Below are 15,733 nucleotides of genomic sequence, written 5' to 3'. Positions count from 1 at the left end.
CGTATTTGGATTTGTGGGCTGTGATCATAAATTAAGGAAATGTTCAATTTTAGAGCTTAACAAGAATAAAGTTTTGTTTGTTTACCTAATTTTGTTTACAACTAAAGTTCTTACATAACAATCTTTCCATGGATCTGTGCAGTCCATATTAAGACTCTTTGCTTATAAGAATGTTGAGTCTCTACATTGTCTTTAAATATGTCATCTTACAATGTATTCATATTGGCATCAGCATTTCAAAAATTATGAATTACTAGTTTCTGTATTATTTTATTTTTATCTATCAAAGCTGAATGGATTTTTTTAATTGCACATATTAATCTCTATAAAGTTTCAATTATTCTAATTTCACTTTATGATACCTATTTACTTTCCATTGCACATTTAACACTGAAGAGTCATTATTAGTCTTAAATGGATACTAAAATAATGATACAAGATTGAGATCATATAGAACAATAGCTATACTATATCTATCAAAAATTAGAAAAAAATGGGGCGCCTGGGTGGCTCAGCAGTTTAAAGCCTCTGCCTTCAGCAGAGTCCTAGGATCAAGCTCAGGTCATGATCCCAGAGTCCTAGGATCAAGCCCCACATCAGGCTCTCCACTTCTCGGGGAGCCCGCTTCCTTCTCTCTCTCTGCCTTCCTCTCTCTCTGCCTACTTGTGATCTCTGTCTGTCAAATAAATAAAAAAAATAAAATCTTTAAAAAAAATTAGAAAAATTGTTACCATTGTTAATCATCTGACTTCCATACCATTTCCCAGAATCAAATGAAATAGCATTTCCCAGCAGTCTTTTGAAAGATTGCTAAAATTTTGTACATCTGTATGTGGTTGTTGGAAGCTGTTTCAAATAATAATGTTAACAGCAACACAGAGACTTCCCCTCAAACTGAAATTGACCTGTAATAAATGAATACGTCAACCACTGTCATCCAGATATAGGTCTCACTTTACAAATATTGAAATCAGAGCGAATTTCACAAGTTTGATATACTTATATGTGAACTTTGTAATACATTCATAAGGGAGCCATTCTATTGCCATTCTGCTAGGATGTATCAGATTTATTGAAGTATGAATTTTCTAAGAAGATAATCAAATTATCAAACATTCTCCCATGAAAATTAACATATTCTTCTAAGTTTAAACTAAGAAAAATAAAATGTTCTCCAGGTAAGTTAAAATAAAATTCTCCCTCACCCTTTCAAGTGTATACTCAAATGCTTCCTTCTCAGTGAGGATGGCATACGCCAATATTTTTAACACTACAACCCTTTTCTCTCATGTACTTAATTCTGCATAGAATATTATATCTTTTCCCTTTCCTTTCTCCCTCCCTCCATTCTTTCTTTCCCCTCTCCCTTTCTTTCTTTCTTCCTTGTCTTCCTTTCTGTTCTGCCATCAAGAATACAAACTCCATTGGGACAAGCCTTACATTACTTCTTGCAGGTGAGGTCTTATGACTTACCTGTCCCAGAGGAGGAACTCCATAAACACATGCTAATAGAATCTAATTACTGCTGACAACTGCACTAGTTTGTCCAAACTTCATAAGCTTCCTTTCTTTGCTACCTATGTTTCTTCCTGGCCATCTCTAGCACGCGTATTAGCATGCATATGAAAGCTAGTATACTTGAGAGTTAACTATGCCCCAAGCAATGGTGCTCAGACTGTACTGTCTAAAAACCCTCTGTGCCACTTACTAAGAGCATAGGTCCAGTGGCATGTTTCCAAAAGGTCCACCTCGAAATGTTTGCGTAATCTCCTGACCCAGTGCTCTGCGGACTATCCTAAGGGGCTTAATTTTAGTGATTAAGATTGCTGAGTTCTGGAGTTTAGACTGGTTTCAAAGAACTGGAAAGGTAACCTCAAATTTGGTTTATGCCTTGTTTATCATAGTTATTCTAATTCCTGACACTTGTCTTAATTACCTTGTCAAAATTAGATGGATCTTTAATTTTTTTTCAGCAAAGGCAGTGGGGGCTCAATGGCAAATGGCAAGTAAATCACAGAGTTCCATGGGGTTTGAAATGTCAAACTATTCTGGCTCCACACCAGTGGTTCTCATGGATGGAAGCATACTAGCATTACTTAGGAGACTTTTAAATTTTAGATACCCCAGGCCTAAATTCTCTGCAGTTTCACTCAGGTATCAATAGTGTTTGAAACTCCACAGGTGACTCTCATACACAACCATGATCCTGGACGATTGTACTATCCCTGCGGCACCACTCTGATCACTAAAAGCCTAGTCATTCTTAATCAAGGTTGGAACACTTACTAATAACCAACATTTTCAAATTAATTACTAGTGAAATTTAGCGACACACACTTTGCCTGAACCTAGTTTCCAGATTCCACAGAGCAAAAGCTGCAGGTTGCAAGATAGTCTAACAAAAGCAGTAGAAAGTTGCTCTGTTTCCTTGTTAGGCTTGAGATAGTCAATCTGGGCCAAGGTTTTGTCTTCTTTTCATTGTAAGTTATATAATATTCAACCCCACTGTGATTTCTTATTTCTAAATATTGCTCTATTTTAGTGGCCATCAAGATACCTACCTGGCCTTTGGTAGCTAAAAGCTAAAAATGCAACTATCTTATGGCCCCACAATTGCACTCACTGGTATTTACCACAAAGAAATAAAGGCTTACATCACAGGAAAAAAAAATGTATACAAATGTTTATAGCAGCTTTATTCATAACAGCCAAAAAGTGGAAATAACCCACATACCCTTCGATGGCTGTATTCTTAAACAAGCTCTAGTACAACCATACTGTGGCACACTATTCAGACATGAAAAGGAGCTGATGACAATATGTGCAAAAACCTGGAGGAATCCTCAGATAATTATTCTGGGTTGGAAAAAAAAAAAAAAAGTCATTCCCTAAAGGTTAGATATGGTATGATTCAATTTATATAACATTTACAGAAAGACAAAATTATGGAAATGAGAAGAAATTAGTGGTTGGTGAACAATTATGTGGTTAGGAGGCAGGAAAGCATGTGTGTCCAAGGAGGTATAAAAGAACAATATGAATAATCCTTGCGGTCATAGAAATATTCAGTATATTTATTGTGTCAAGGGCAAAATCCTGGTTGTAATAGTGTACTACAGTTTGCAAGAAATTACTTTGGGAGAAAGTGGGTAAAAGGTATATAAGACCTCTTTGCATTATTTCTTAATACTACATGTAATTCCACAATTATCCTAAAATTAACAATATAAAGGGGAGGGGCACCTGAATGGCTCAGTGGGTTAAAGCCTCTGCCTTCAGCTCAGGTCATGATCCCAGGGTCCTGGGTTTGAGTCCCACATCGGGCTCTCTGCTCAGCAGGGAGCCTGCTTCCTCCTCTCTCTCTGCCTGCCTCTCTGCCTACTTGTGATTTCTGTCAAATAAATAAATAAATAAAATCTTAAAAAAAGAAAAGAAATATAAAGGGGAGCTTGGTTGGCTTAGTGGGTGGAGCATGCAACTGTTGATCTCAGTGTTGTGAGTTCAAACCCTGTGTTGCATGTAGAGATTATTTAAAAATAAAATCTTAAAAAGGCAAAAAAAAAAAAAGGAATTAAAGGAAAATGAGAAACATATGAATTGATTTATTTCTGATGGGCTATGAATAATATGCATCAACTCTTTCATAACTAACAAAAATCCATAAAAGTTAAGGCTCAAATATTGCAAATTTTCTGGAAGGAAATGTAATTTTGTTTTAAACAATTTCAGAAATATTTTATATTTTGAAGCCATGTGTTGTCATGTATTGCTGGGCATCATCATTGCGGAAATATAAAATGTATGCTTTATTCCTAAAATATTCCACTCATTAAGATGATCTCAAACTTACGTTATGTTTGATTTTATAGTTAGTCTTTGAAAAATCAGTGCTGTCATTTTTTAGAAGCTTTTAGAATGTGAATTTTAATTTTAAACAGCAATTGATAAATTTTTGATAACAATAATAAAATAGAGAATTTACTACCTCTGTCTCTAATTCAAAGTGCACGCTTAAAAGAGTAGGGTCATATAAATTATAAACAACTTTTTATATTTAACAAGGAAATTAACTCCAGATGAGGAATTATCAAAATCGATGAGCAGGATAAATTTTGGTATATATTTAACAATATCAGTGACATTTAAGTGATCTGCTTCACCACATGATATATTTTTAGAATTTCTTACATTAACCTTAATATTCTGGCCAGGCGATGTATAGGATTAACTTATTTTTAGTGACCTAGAAAAATTTGTTTTGATATTTTCCATGCATCCATGCATGTTCCAATAAGAATGATATCAGAAACATTTTCTCCATAGTAGTATTCACTGTGAAAATGTTTCATCATTCATATAATTTTATCTTTACATGGGAGCACTGGACTTTCTTTTCTTTTCTTTTTTTTTTTTTAAGATCTTATTTATTTATTTCACAGACAGAGGTCACAAGTAGGTACAGACGCAGGAGGTTGGGGGGGGGGAGCAGGCTCCCCGCTGAGCAGAGAGCCTGATGCGGGGCTCAATCCCAGGATCCTGAGAGCATGACCTGAGCTGAAGGCAGAGGTTTAACCCACTGAGCTATCCAGATGCCTCTGGACCTTATTTCTTCTAGGTTTTACATTGCTACTTTCTATCACAGAAGTTTTAACACTGTTAAAATGACAAAATCAGGACTGATCTAAGGCAGAGTGATTCTCTCATGTATGGGGATAAAGTTAGTGTAGGGATGAAGCTCATATATCTTTTTCGTTTAAAAAAAAAGGAGGGGGGGCTCCTAGGTGGCTCAGTAGGTTAAATAAAGCCTCTGCCTTCGGCTCAGGTCATGGTCCCAGGGTCCTGGAATGGAGCCCAGCATCCGGCTCTCTGCTCAGCAGGGAGCCTGCTTTCCCCTCTCTCTCTCTGATTGCCTCTCTGCCTACTTGTGATCTCTGTCTGTCAAATAAATAAATAAAATATTTTAAAAAAAGAAAGAAAGAAAGAAAGAAAAAAGGAAGAAAGAGAAGAAAGAAAGAAAATTTAAAAAAATTCATAACATTTTTAAAAACATTTAAGATATCTTAGCAAAAATTTCAGTGTCCAATGTCAAAGGCAAAATGTCTAGGCTCAAATTTACCTTCCCCCTTTTGCAGCATCTTTTTTGTTTTTTAAAAGATTTTATTTTTATGTAATCTCTACACCTAATGGAGATTCAATCTCACAACCTGGACATCAAAAGTTGCATGTTCTACCTATCAAGCCAGCCAGGCACCCCTCTGCTGCATCTTAACCATTTCTGGGAATTTAATTTTTTTATCATATTTGATAATTTCATGGGGAAAAAGGTAATTCTTGGGTTATACACTACTAATAATTCTATTTTTAAATATGTAGATAATTTATATTTAGTTTTTATGTTGTATTTTTGAGATCTTTGTTCATTTTTTTATTGTTGTGTATATTTGTGCATATGTGTTTAGAGATTTGAAAGTTGAAAATATTTAAGCATCTCAGCTTTTGCTTTTAAATGAATGGTGTGTTTATGTTAGTTATCGATTCTTTTTAAAAAGATTTTATTCATTTTATTGAGAAAGAAAGCAGGGATGGAGGGGAGAGGGAGGAGAAGCAGGACTCCCTGCTGAGGAAGGAGCCTGACACAGGGCTTGATCCCAGGACCCTGAGATCATGACCAGAGCCAAAGTCGGACACTTAACCAAAGAAGGCACCATTAATATTTGTTGTCTTGTTTTATTTATTTCTTATTTTTTATTGTTATTAGCATATTCTGTATTATTTGTTCAAGGGATACAGGTATTTGAATCATCAGGTTTACACGTTTCACAGCACTCTCCATAGCACATACCCTCCCCAATGTCCACAACCCAGACCCCCTATCTCTACACTTCCACCTCCCAGCAACCCTCAGTTTGTTTTGTGAGATTAAGAGTCTTCTGGTTTGTCTCCCTCCCAATTTATTTTTCTTAAAGAACAAGTTGGAATTTTAAAGAGTCAAATATCAGTATTTTTCCTTGTGTATCTTACTTTGATATCATGCTCTGTGGGTGTTTTTCTCTCTTCCAAAAATATATATAAAATATAACATACAAATTATATATAAAAACAAATAGAATATGAGATATTTATTATGATGATGATATGTAAATCCTAAATTCACATGGGCTTTAATTTGGTATTTTATATGCTTGCCGGGACTGGCCAGGAATCCCTGTACCAACCAATGAAATATTTCTCCTAACTTTGCTGTGAAAGAGAGAAGGCAAGGGGGTCCACGCTCAGAGGCCAAGGTGCTTTGCTCTTCCCCGCTCCCACTTTTATGGGTCCTTCAGGATAATCACAAACCCTTATCAGTTTCTCAAGCACTTGATGTGTGACTAGGGGTCTTATTGGAACTAGGAGGATCTGTTTATGGGAAAGATACGGTATGCTCATCTGTGTGTTCAATGAGTTTTGCTAAATATAGCCCAAGGAACAATGCATACATCTTCTAGATCACAGGGCAGCTGTTGGGCCTAAGGAAGCCTGGAAGGCAACTCCCTGCAGCATTCCAAAGGCTTGTGCGCTTCTCCTGAAACCTTCCTTCGTCCCCCAGTGGCCTCTGTGTTAGATTTTAGCAGGCCAGGTATTGTGGTTGATTTCATGCTCTACATTAAACCCCAACATAACATAATTTAACTTATTTTTTCTATTAACCCTCTTTTGGAAAATACTTTTATCCACCTATTTTGGATATATCCATAATCACATAAAATAGGTTCTTTAAGTTCTTTTTTTTTTTTTAATTTTATAAGACATTACTCCAGTTCTTGGAATAACAAGACTATTTACAAAAGTAAGATTAAATAGTCAATAATAAACTCTCTATATACGAAATTAGTCCCCATTCAGGCATTCCTGGTCCATATCTAATTTTACTAATGCAACCAACATCTTTGAAGGCTACACACATATTTGGCTGTAATACAAAAACAATAGAAAAAGTGAAAGTATGTAGAATTTACAAAAAACACCTCCGAATGTTATGTTTAGAAGTCAGATATGAAGGGGAGCCTGGATGGCTCAGCGGGTTAAAGCCTCTGTCTTCGGCTCAGGTTGTGATCTCAGGGTCCTGGCATCGAGTCCCTATCGGGCTCTCTGCTCAGTGGGGAGCCTGCTTCCTCCTCTCTCTCTGCCTGCTTGTGATCTCTGTCTGTCAAATAAATAAATAAAACAAACAAAAAAAAAAAGAAGTCAGATATGAAGATCAAAAGGAAAACACAGAGTTTAATTTGTGCTCATAATCAGTTAATTATGTTCCCTTCTGCTAAGGAAACTCTAACTTAACACACATAAATTACATTACAAATCAGTATGAAATAACTTGAATTAATTTGCCCCTCTATGGAATTACATAAAGTATATATCATTCTACCCAGAAATTTTATAAACATAAATATTAGTATTTAGTTATGAATATGTAAGTCATTGACACTTTATGTGTTTGCTTTCTCTTGAGGAAATCCCATCTGTTGCCTGTTACTGGGAATAGAAGATGAGCACTTATACCCACTGCATCTTAGTATCAGGAACATCAGGGAAGAGATTCCAACACTGGATGGAACAATGCTTTACTCACATGGGGAAGAGGAAGTGCAAGATCAGCTTCAATAGTGAGCATCAGTCTCTCATGTCCATTGGGTTCCTAGGGCAATTGGATGCCAACCTAGGGCAATTGGCATGCGTACATACATCTTGTGCTGCAGCAGAAGGACTTTCTCTACACCCTGCAGGGGACAGATGGAGCAATGGGTTGACTAAGTGCCACATGACACAGAGACTTAAGCAGAACAAAGGAACACTATTTGAGTCTGAAATGGAAAGACTTTCCCACACAAGGTGATGAGTCTAGCACAAGCCCTGAGAACTCTCTCTTGGCAAGGAAGTGCTCCAGTCCCAGCACCCATTCTTACTGTGGTTGAAAGGAGGTCAAAAGACTACACCATAAAGACTGTCTTTCCCAACAGTTCCATGGGCATTTTGCCTTCTCCATATTTTTACCTTAGCACTAAAAATAGAATATATCCCCCATGGAGGACTCCGCTGAGCAGTCATTAGATAATTAAAGTATGATTCATTCTCTAGTGATTTATAACACAACAAAGAGGCCAGAAAACAAAACAGCAGAACAAAGTAAAACTCTAAAATAACAAAGAGACGTCAAATCAACCCAATTGTTTTTGTATTAAATGCATACTTATTACAAAATATAGCGTTACCTGATTTATGCATCCTGTTTTTGCTCTTCACAAAATTCCTGAATATCAGAAAGGTAGACATTTTTATTAGCACTTCACTGAAATGAAAATTGGAATTTTGATCTATTCATACAATATGTCAGAAGCATTTTAACCACAAATTGCCTCTCAGCCCTTTACTCATTATTATTTGCTTTCAATTTCTACATTTTTTGCATTTCACTTTCCCAGCGTATAGCCTTTATAAAGTAATGAAGTAGAATATAAGTGTGACTCCTTAAAGTCAAAATCCTGCCCAGTAAAAAGAACAACATTGAATGACAAATTAGACATTTATTTGACCCAACATGGATATATATATAACAGGAGAATTTCACAACTCAAAGCAGTTCAAAGAGATGAGGACCTAATCAACATATTCACTTTAATATATCCTAAATATTGTAGTATGGTAGAAAAAATTAATAACAATATAGCATGATGGAAAATGGATTATGTTCAATAATGTTGGGTGATAACACAAAATTGTAATGTATTTTATCTATCACAGTAAAAAAAAATGTTGGCATTCATGGAGCAAGCTATAGTTTCACAATTGTTTCACTTGAATAGAACCTGCAATTTTTCCAATATGCTATATACATCTAACATTGGATACAAAAATTTGGAGCTGAATGTGTGCATATCTGTATGCAGACTATAACTTGGCTATAGATTGGATTTCAAAATCTATTAGTAAGTTTGTTGAATAACACTTATAACAGAGTTTCCCTAAGGATGAAAATAAAAGATTTCATTGCAGATAAGCAATCGCTCTTATACAAGGGAAGAGTTCAGACTCTGTTATAAGAAATATAACTTTATTTGAGATTTCCCTAAATAATAGTTAATATTGTAATCAGGTATCTTCTTTTTTAAGGTTTTCTTTTTATTTATTTGACAGACAGAGATCACAAGTGGGCAGAGAGGCAGGCTGACAGAGAGGGGGAAGCAGGCTCCCTGCTGAGCAGAGAGCCAGATGCCGGACTCGATTCCAGGACCCTGAGATCATGACCTGAGCCAAAGGCAGAGGCTTAACCCACTGAGCCACTCAGGTGCCCCTATAATCAGGTATGTTTATTACAAGAATGTTCTCCTAGTCATTCTTCTCTTATTTATCATTGAATCTAAAATATCAAAGTCACTTTCCCAGAATTACTGAAATCATTGTATATATGTTAATGTAAATCTAATAACTACCATTTTGTTGGATGATTTCAAATTTATTTTCTTGAACAAAATTTATTATTCCTTGTTATATACTAAGAAAGAAACTTTACATATATGCACATTTACGTGTATTTCTTTTACCCACAGGTATGTAAATTAGCTGTAAAAAACCTATTGTCTAAGGTTTAATACAAACACAAAAACATTAATTGTTGTCTCATTGATTAGTAGAATTTCTAGGTCATTAAATGCATGGCATTTATACCTGTTAATATCTTCATTTAGACCTACATGAATATTTACATAGACATCTCTAATCTAAGTGCAAAATAGTATCTATTTAACTGGAAATATATAATTTTGAAATTTTGAGAAATGTCAACAGCTAAAATTTTATTGTTTCTCCAACAAAAGATTACTAAATTGTTACAATCTTAATATTTTGTTAGGAACACAGCAGTTAATAACCATTATAATGAGTTACCCTAATGAGTATAGATGAGAAATAAATAGGTCAGTAGACTAAATAAATGGGTAGAGTTTTGCTGCAGTATAATGGACTAATATGCACCAATGGACACAATTAACATATTAAATATGTTGTAGGGTAAACTTAAAATAGAATGAAATTCATCCCCCTTGAATATATTCCTCTTTAGGATAAATTAGCTTTTTTCCTCTCATTGGAAGCATATTTAAATTTCATCACTCTTTTTTTGCTGCCTGTTCCCATTACCCCCGTCCCTTTCCACTAACCCAGCATCCAAGGCTAGTATGTACTTTTTTAACTACATTACAAACCCTGTCTAGTTGCTATAATCTAGAGAAATAAATGTACTTCCCTCCAGGTATCATTTAACAATTGTTTAAGCATGGATAAGATAGGGCCCAGGAGACCGCAATCTTGCTCACTAACTACTTTTCCTTTGAATGGTATAAAGAACAATCACAGAACAGATTGTCTGAAAAAAAAACACACACCAAACAAATAAACAAAAAAAAAACACTCTATATATTCTTGGAATAACCAGCCATTTTAAGTCATTCATTTAGCAAATATTTAATGAATATATCTGTAACACTCATCTAGTTTCTAGTTGTGCAAGGATAAATGTGACAAGGTCCATGGAAATGCCAATTTTTGTTCTAAAATGTTTAAATTATTTTAAATGTTGTCTTTTTATACTGTTTTAAATTACCAATATAATCTTAGATATGGAAGACTTTGTTCATATACTCATTCATATTAGAAATTCTTAGAAGGGCACCTGGGTGGCTCAGTTGGTTAAGTCTCTAACTCTTGATCTTGGCTCAGGTCGTGATCTTGGGTCATGAGGTTGAGCCCCAACTTGGGCTCCATGCTGGGCATGGAATCTGCTTAAGGTTCTCTCCTTCTCCCTTTACCCCTACCCACTGAACTCTCTCTCTGTCTCTCAAAACAAACAAAAAAACCCAAAAATAGTCCACTAAGAAATGCTTAGAAAAAATGCTTAGAAAACATTCTACTTGCAGGAATTACAATAAACACTGAACATATGGAAGTGAATTTAAAAAAACAAAAAACTTTCTCCCTGGGAATTTAGGATTTGGCATGGAAATAGATACATGATCAATAGATTATAAAATTTTATTATAATATATATGGAGAACTATGAATTCCATTGAGGAAAATAATGCATATTAATGGAAATGGATTGTGTTAAAGTTGTTAAGATTCATTCATTTAGTCATTTATTTGTCACGTATTTATTAAGATTATATAGCAGTAATTTTGCAAAATACTGAGATATTACAACAAATAAAACAGCTGAAGTTTTTATCCATATGAAGCCTATAATCCAACAAGGGGGATAAATATTTTTTTTAAATGATATGTTTTAGTGATAGGTGCAGAAAATAAAATATGACACAAGGAATGGAAACATGTGGAGAAGAGGCAAGAGGAGGGTGGTCATGAAAGTCTCACTGTGAAGATAAGTTGAGTAAAGATTTGAATGATGTGTGAGAACCTGTCATGCAGATAAGTGAGGCAGAAAGAGAATACATGCACTTAATGTCCAAAAAACATTAAAGAGGCTGGGCTGGCCAGTATGAAGATCTACAGAAATAGGAGAAGAATATATGAAAGGTAAATGATTATATGAGGAATGTAGTTTCCTATTGCTATTATAACAAATTAACACAAACTAGGAGCTTAAACCAAAACAAATTTATCCTCTTACGATTTTGAAGGTCAGAAGTCTAACATTAAGGTGTTGGCAAAGCTGAATTCCTTTTGGATACTTCAGGAGAAGACTTATCTCTCCATCATTTCCAATTCCTAGAAGCCACCTGCATTCCTTGGTTCATGACCTCTTTCTTGCTTCATGCCGACCTCTTGTTTCTACTATTTCATTTCTGCCTGATTGAATCTGGTTCTTCATGTGTCCCTCTTAGAAGAAGCCATGTGAATACTTTGGGCATACCAGGTTTGAGATAATGTCTCAATCTCAAAACTCTTAACTTAATCACATCTGGACAGTATCCTTTGTCATATAAGATAATACTTAACAGTTTTCAGGGACTAAATATGGACATTCTTTGAGGGCAAATAGGTATTATTCAGCCTATCATACAGGTTCTTATAGATCATACTGTATGTTTATCTTTTGCTCAGACTACTCTTTGTATATGGGATTGGGAAATACCATGCTGTCAATGTAACATGATGGAAATAAGTAATGAGGCCACACAGATATCTAAAGGGAAGGAGTTTCAGGCAGAGAAAACATCAAGGCAAATAACCTGAGGTCTGAGTATGTTGAGAAACAGCAAGGAGGAAAGGGTGGCTGGAGTGCCCCGAGCTAGTTGAACAGTAGAGGTAGAAATTATAGAGGTAGACAAAAAAGAATTCTGGATAGAAGGCTTTACAGACCATTTCAGGAGGCCTGGATTTTACTCTCATTGAGAAAGAAAAGCCATTCAAAGGTCTCGCTTGAAACAGGTAAGAAGATAAACCTGGGAATATTAAACTTAAAAATATATAAATGGTGTTCTAATCCATAAATTAATGAGCTCTTTAAAAGAATGAGTTCAATCAGAGAGAAGGAAAGTTCTTTAGCTGAATTAGAGAACAGCTAAAATGTGCAGGTCAGGGAAATAAAGAAGAGCCACCAAGAGAGACAAGATGGACTAGCAAAGGGAAGAGGGAAGAACTAGACCTGAGAAGGGTTTAGAAGAAAAATGAAGAAAGTTGTTCGTGACAGTGGTGTGAGCAATTATTTTGATTGTTGCTGATAGCTTAAATAAAATAACTGAAGACTATTCCCATCCAGATTAACTTTGGGAGCTGCAACATGTGAGTCAAATGGCCAGGAAAATCAACATGCGTGTGCCTTTCTTACCCCTGGACAAATTCTGCTCTTCCCAGACAAGAGAGTATTTGGTGAAATTCCCAATGCCAATTTAGCAGGGAAATAAGATAAATTTCCTCTTCTCCACCCACTTCATCATTCTGACATTCTCTTCCACAGACATTTATCCCCTTCTCCCTTAACAGTCAACGGGCCCTAGGGAGACGTGTGACACACCACATGAGGACAGGGATAGAGGAAGGAGGAAGACTTCAGGAATGAAGTCACCCATTATTTGCTACAGCTGGGAAGCAGATGAATTGTTTCCTATCTTCAGGAAGGAAAACACCTCTGGATTCCAGGATTTCTCATCACTGATTTTCTGTATAATTACATTCACACATATATTTTATGCAAACATATCTGTGTGCACTTGTTTGTGTAAAATAAGTCAGTTCTATTTTATTTCACAGAAAAGAACTCTTCATTGGGATGAAATAGGATTTAATTTTCATTAAAAAAGAAAAAAGTCTGCTTTAAAAACCTCAAAATGTATAGTGGTCAAAACACAATGCTTTACCCTTTGACGGAAAATCCCCATAAGAACTGCTTAATTTTGTCATCTACAAACTTTTGGATGTTTTGCATATTTATAAGCTTACTAAAACTCCATCACATACCTCAAAAGTGATACACTCCATATAAATTATTTGCTATATCTATACTGAGTCAAACTATTTGCTGTAAAATAAATATTATATATATGTGCAACTCATCATGCACCTAATATCAATGGTTCTTGTTAAAAAGTAAATAAATTTAAATAAAGTTAAAATAAGAAAACTTTTTAAATTCTGCTATTCAAACATCAGACTACTGCTTTTTAAGAAAATGAGAAAATATTTAATTCAATATTTTAATATTTGTATGGTATTTTAAATTTTTTTGAATATTTTATTTATTTGTTTATCAGAAAGAGAGAGAGCACAAGCAGGAGGAGTTACAGGCAGAGGGAGAAGGAGACTCCGCTCTGAGCGAGGTGCCCAATGTAGGACTCGATCCCAGGACCCTGGGATCATGACCTGAGCAGAAGGCAGACACTTAACAATTGAACCATACAGGCGTCCCGATGTTAAATTTTTTTTTAAAGATTTTATTCATTTATTTGACAGACAGAGATTACAAATAGGCAGAGAGGCAGGCAGAGAGAGAGGAGAAAGCAGGCTCCCCACTGAGCAGAGAATCCGATGTGGGGCTCAATCCCAGGACCCTAGGATCATGACCTGAGCTGAAGGCAGAAGCTTTAATCCACTGAGCACCTAGGCACCCCCCGATGTTGAAATTTTTTAACAGCAAATAAAACTACTAAAAAAAATATTTTCCTTAATCTTTTATATTGCATATTCACATAATTCAGAAAATTAAAATCATAAGAATCTGATAAAACAGTTGGATGTTCCTCTGAGAAAATGGCACATTCACATAAAATTTTGTCTGCAATTACAAAGTTAATACGTTCATCTGAAATCCAACATTAGATCCCCTCCAGGAGCTCTATCCCTTCATAAGCTCCAGTTAAAACCCCCTGACTCAATTTTATTTGCTTCATATGTTTAACGTAAATGGTTTTCTTTAGAGGAAAATTTAGATGTTTCTCCAAAATTAATATGCCTTGCCTCCAGCATAACTTTTCTGTACTTTTACTATATGAAGAATATTCCAGGTTATAAAAGATAGTGAAGCGCATTTGTTTTGTTGATTATTACTCATCATATCTTCTTGAGATTAGTCAATATATCTACACCAGAAAATGTATCTGTGTTTATTTTAAATCAATGCATGGAAAAAATATATGTTGTTTAAATGCTGATATTCAAAGCCTCAATGCATCTGCCTATTTTGAAGTATTAGGATATTATGAGTACATTTAAAAAATAAGTTAATGCATTAATGTAAAGTAAAACTGAGAGGAAAAATTGATTTTTTTCAAGTTCAGGCTTATTAAATAGCTTTGGGAAAATGTAAGGTCCAATAATATAATATTTATGAATTAAAGCATAATGGAAATTCATTTTTACTAAGTTCTTATTTTGTGGCTGTATCCATTTTACAAGGTAAGAGCTTGCAACATGATTAGTAAAACAAGTAAAACAAAGTCAGTGACTGAATAGAGAAGTCAGAATTGCTTATTATAGGAAGCATTCAATCATACTTTGTCTTTGTATTTTCTATCACTGAGAATTTTGGAAAAGGAGAAATATATATATTTTTAAACTTAAATGTAAACATTCACATAATATTTTATTTTATCTTTAAAAATGTGGAAACTCAGCCATACGTAAATATTTCATAACATTGAAAAACATGCTGCCCTTACACACATAAGTACACACAAACACACACAAACATATATAGAACTTTTAGGTGATAATTTCTAGAACTTTTTAAAAGACCAAAGAAAACTATAAAACAGTAATATTTATATACATATTTGCTTGTACTCAGATTTCTATGAATATTTGTTAACTTAAAGAAAAGATCTTTAAGACTATATCATGACTTTAAAGAATTACAGAATGAACCCTTTCATACAGATGATTTTTTATTTCACAAGGACAAATTTTAGTCATTTAAAATTCATCAGTAGCACCTTCCTGAAGATGCATCAATAGTGTGGCGAAGCACTGAATTCATTTAGAATGAACTAATCATAAAATCATCCCATGATGAAACACATGTCTCAAAATGGCATAACCACACTTATTTTAAGCCAAACACAGTCATCCAGAGCCACTAAAGATACTTAGTTTCTTATACGAAAATTGCATTTAAATCTGAGTGTCCTTATTAACTGCATTGACAGATATAATAATAAGAACATGAATCAGTAAATATAAGTTAGCTAAAATTATGATGAAACTGTGGTATGATGTTGGTAAAATAGCAAAGAAAGAGAGGGAA

Source organism: Mustela putorius, unplaced genomic scaffold (assembly GCF_011764305.1).
Source record: "Mustela putorius furo isolate JIRA1106 unplaced genomic scaffold, ASM1176430v1.1 tig00000407_pilon_pilon_pilon, whole genome shotgun sequence".
Taxonomy (NCBI): Eukaryota; Metazoa; Chordata; class Mammalia; order Carnivora; family Mustelidae; genus Mustela; species Mustela putorius.
This window is presented reverse-complemented; position numbering follows the sequence as displayed.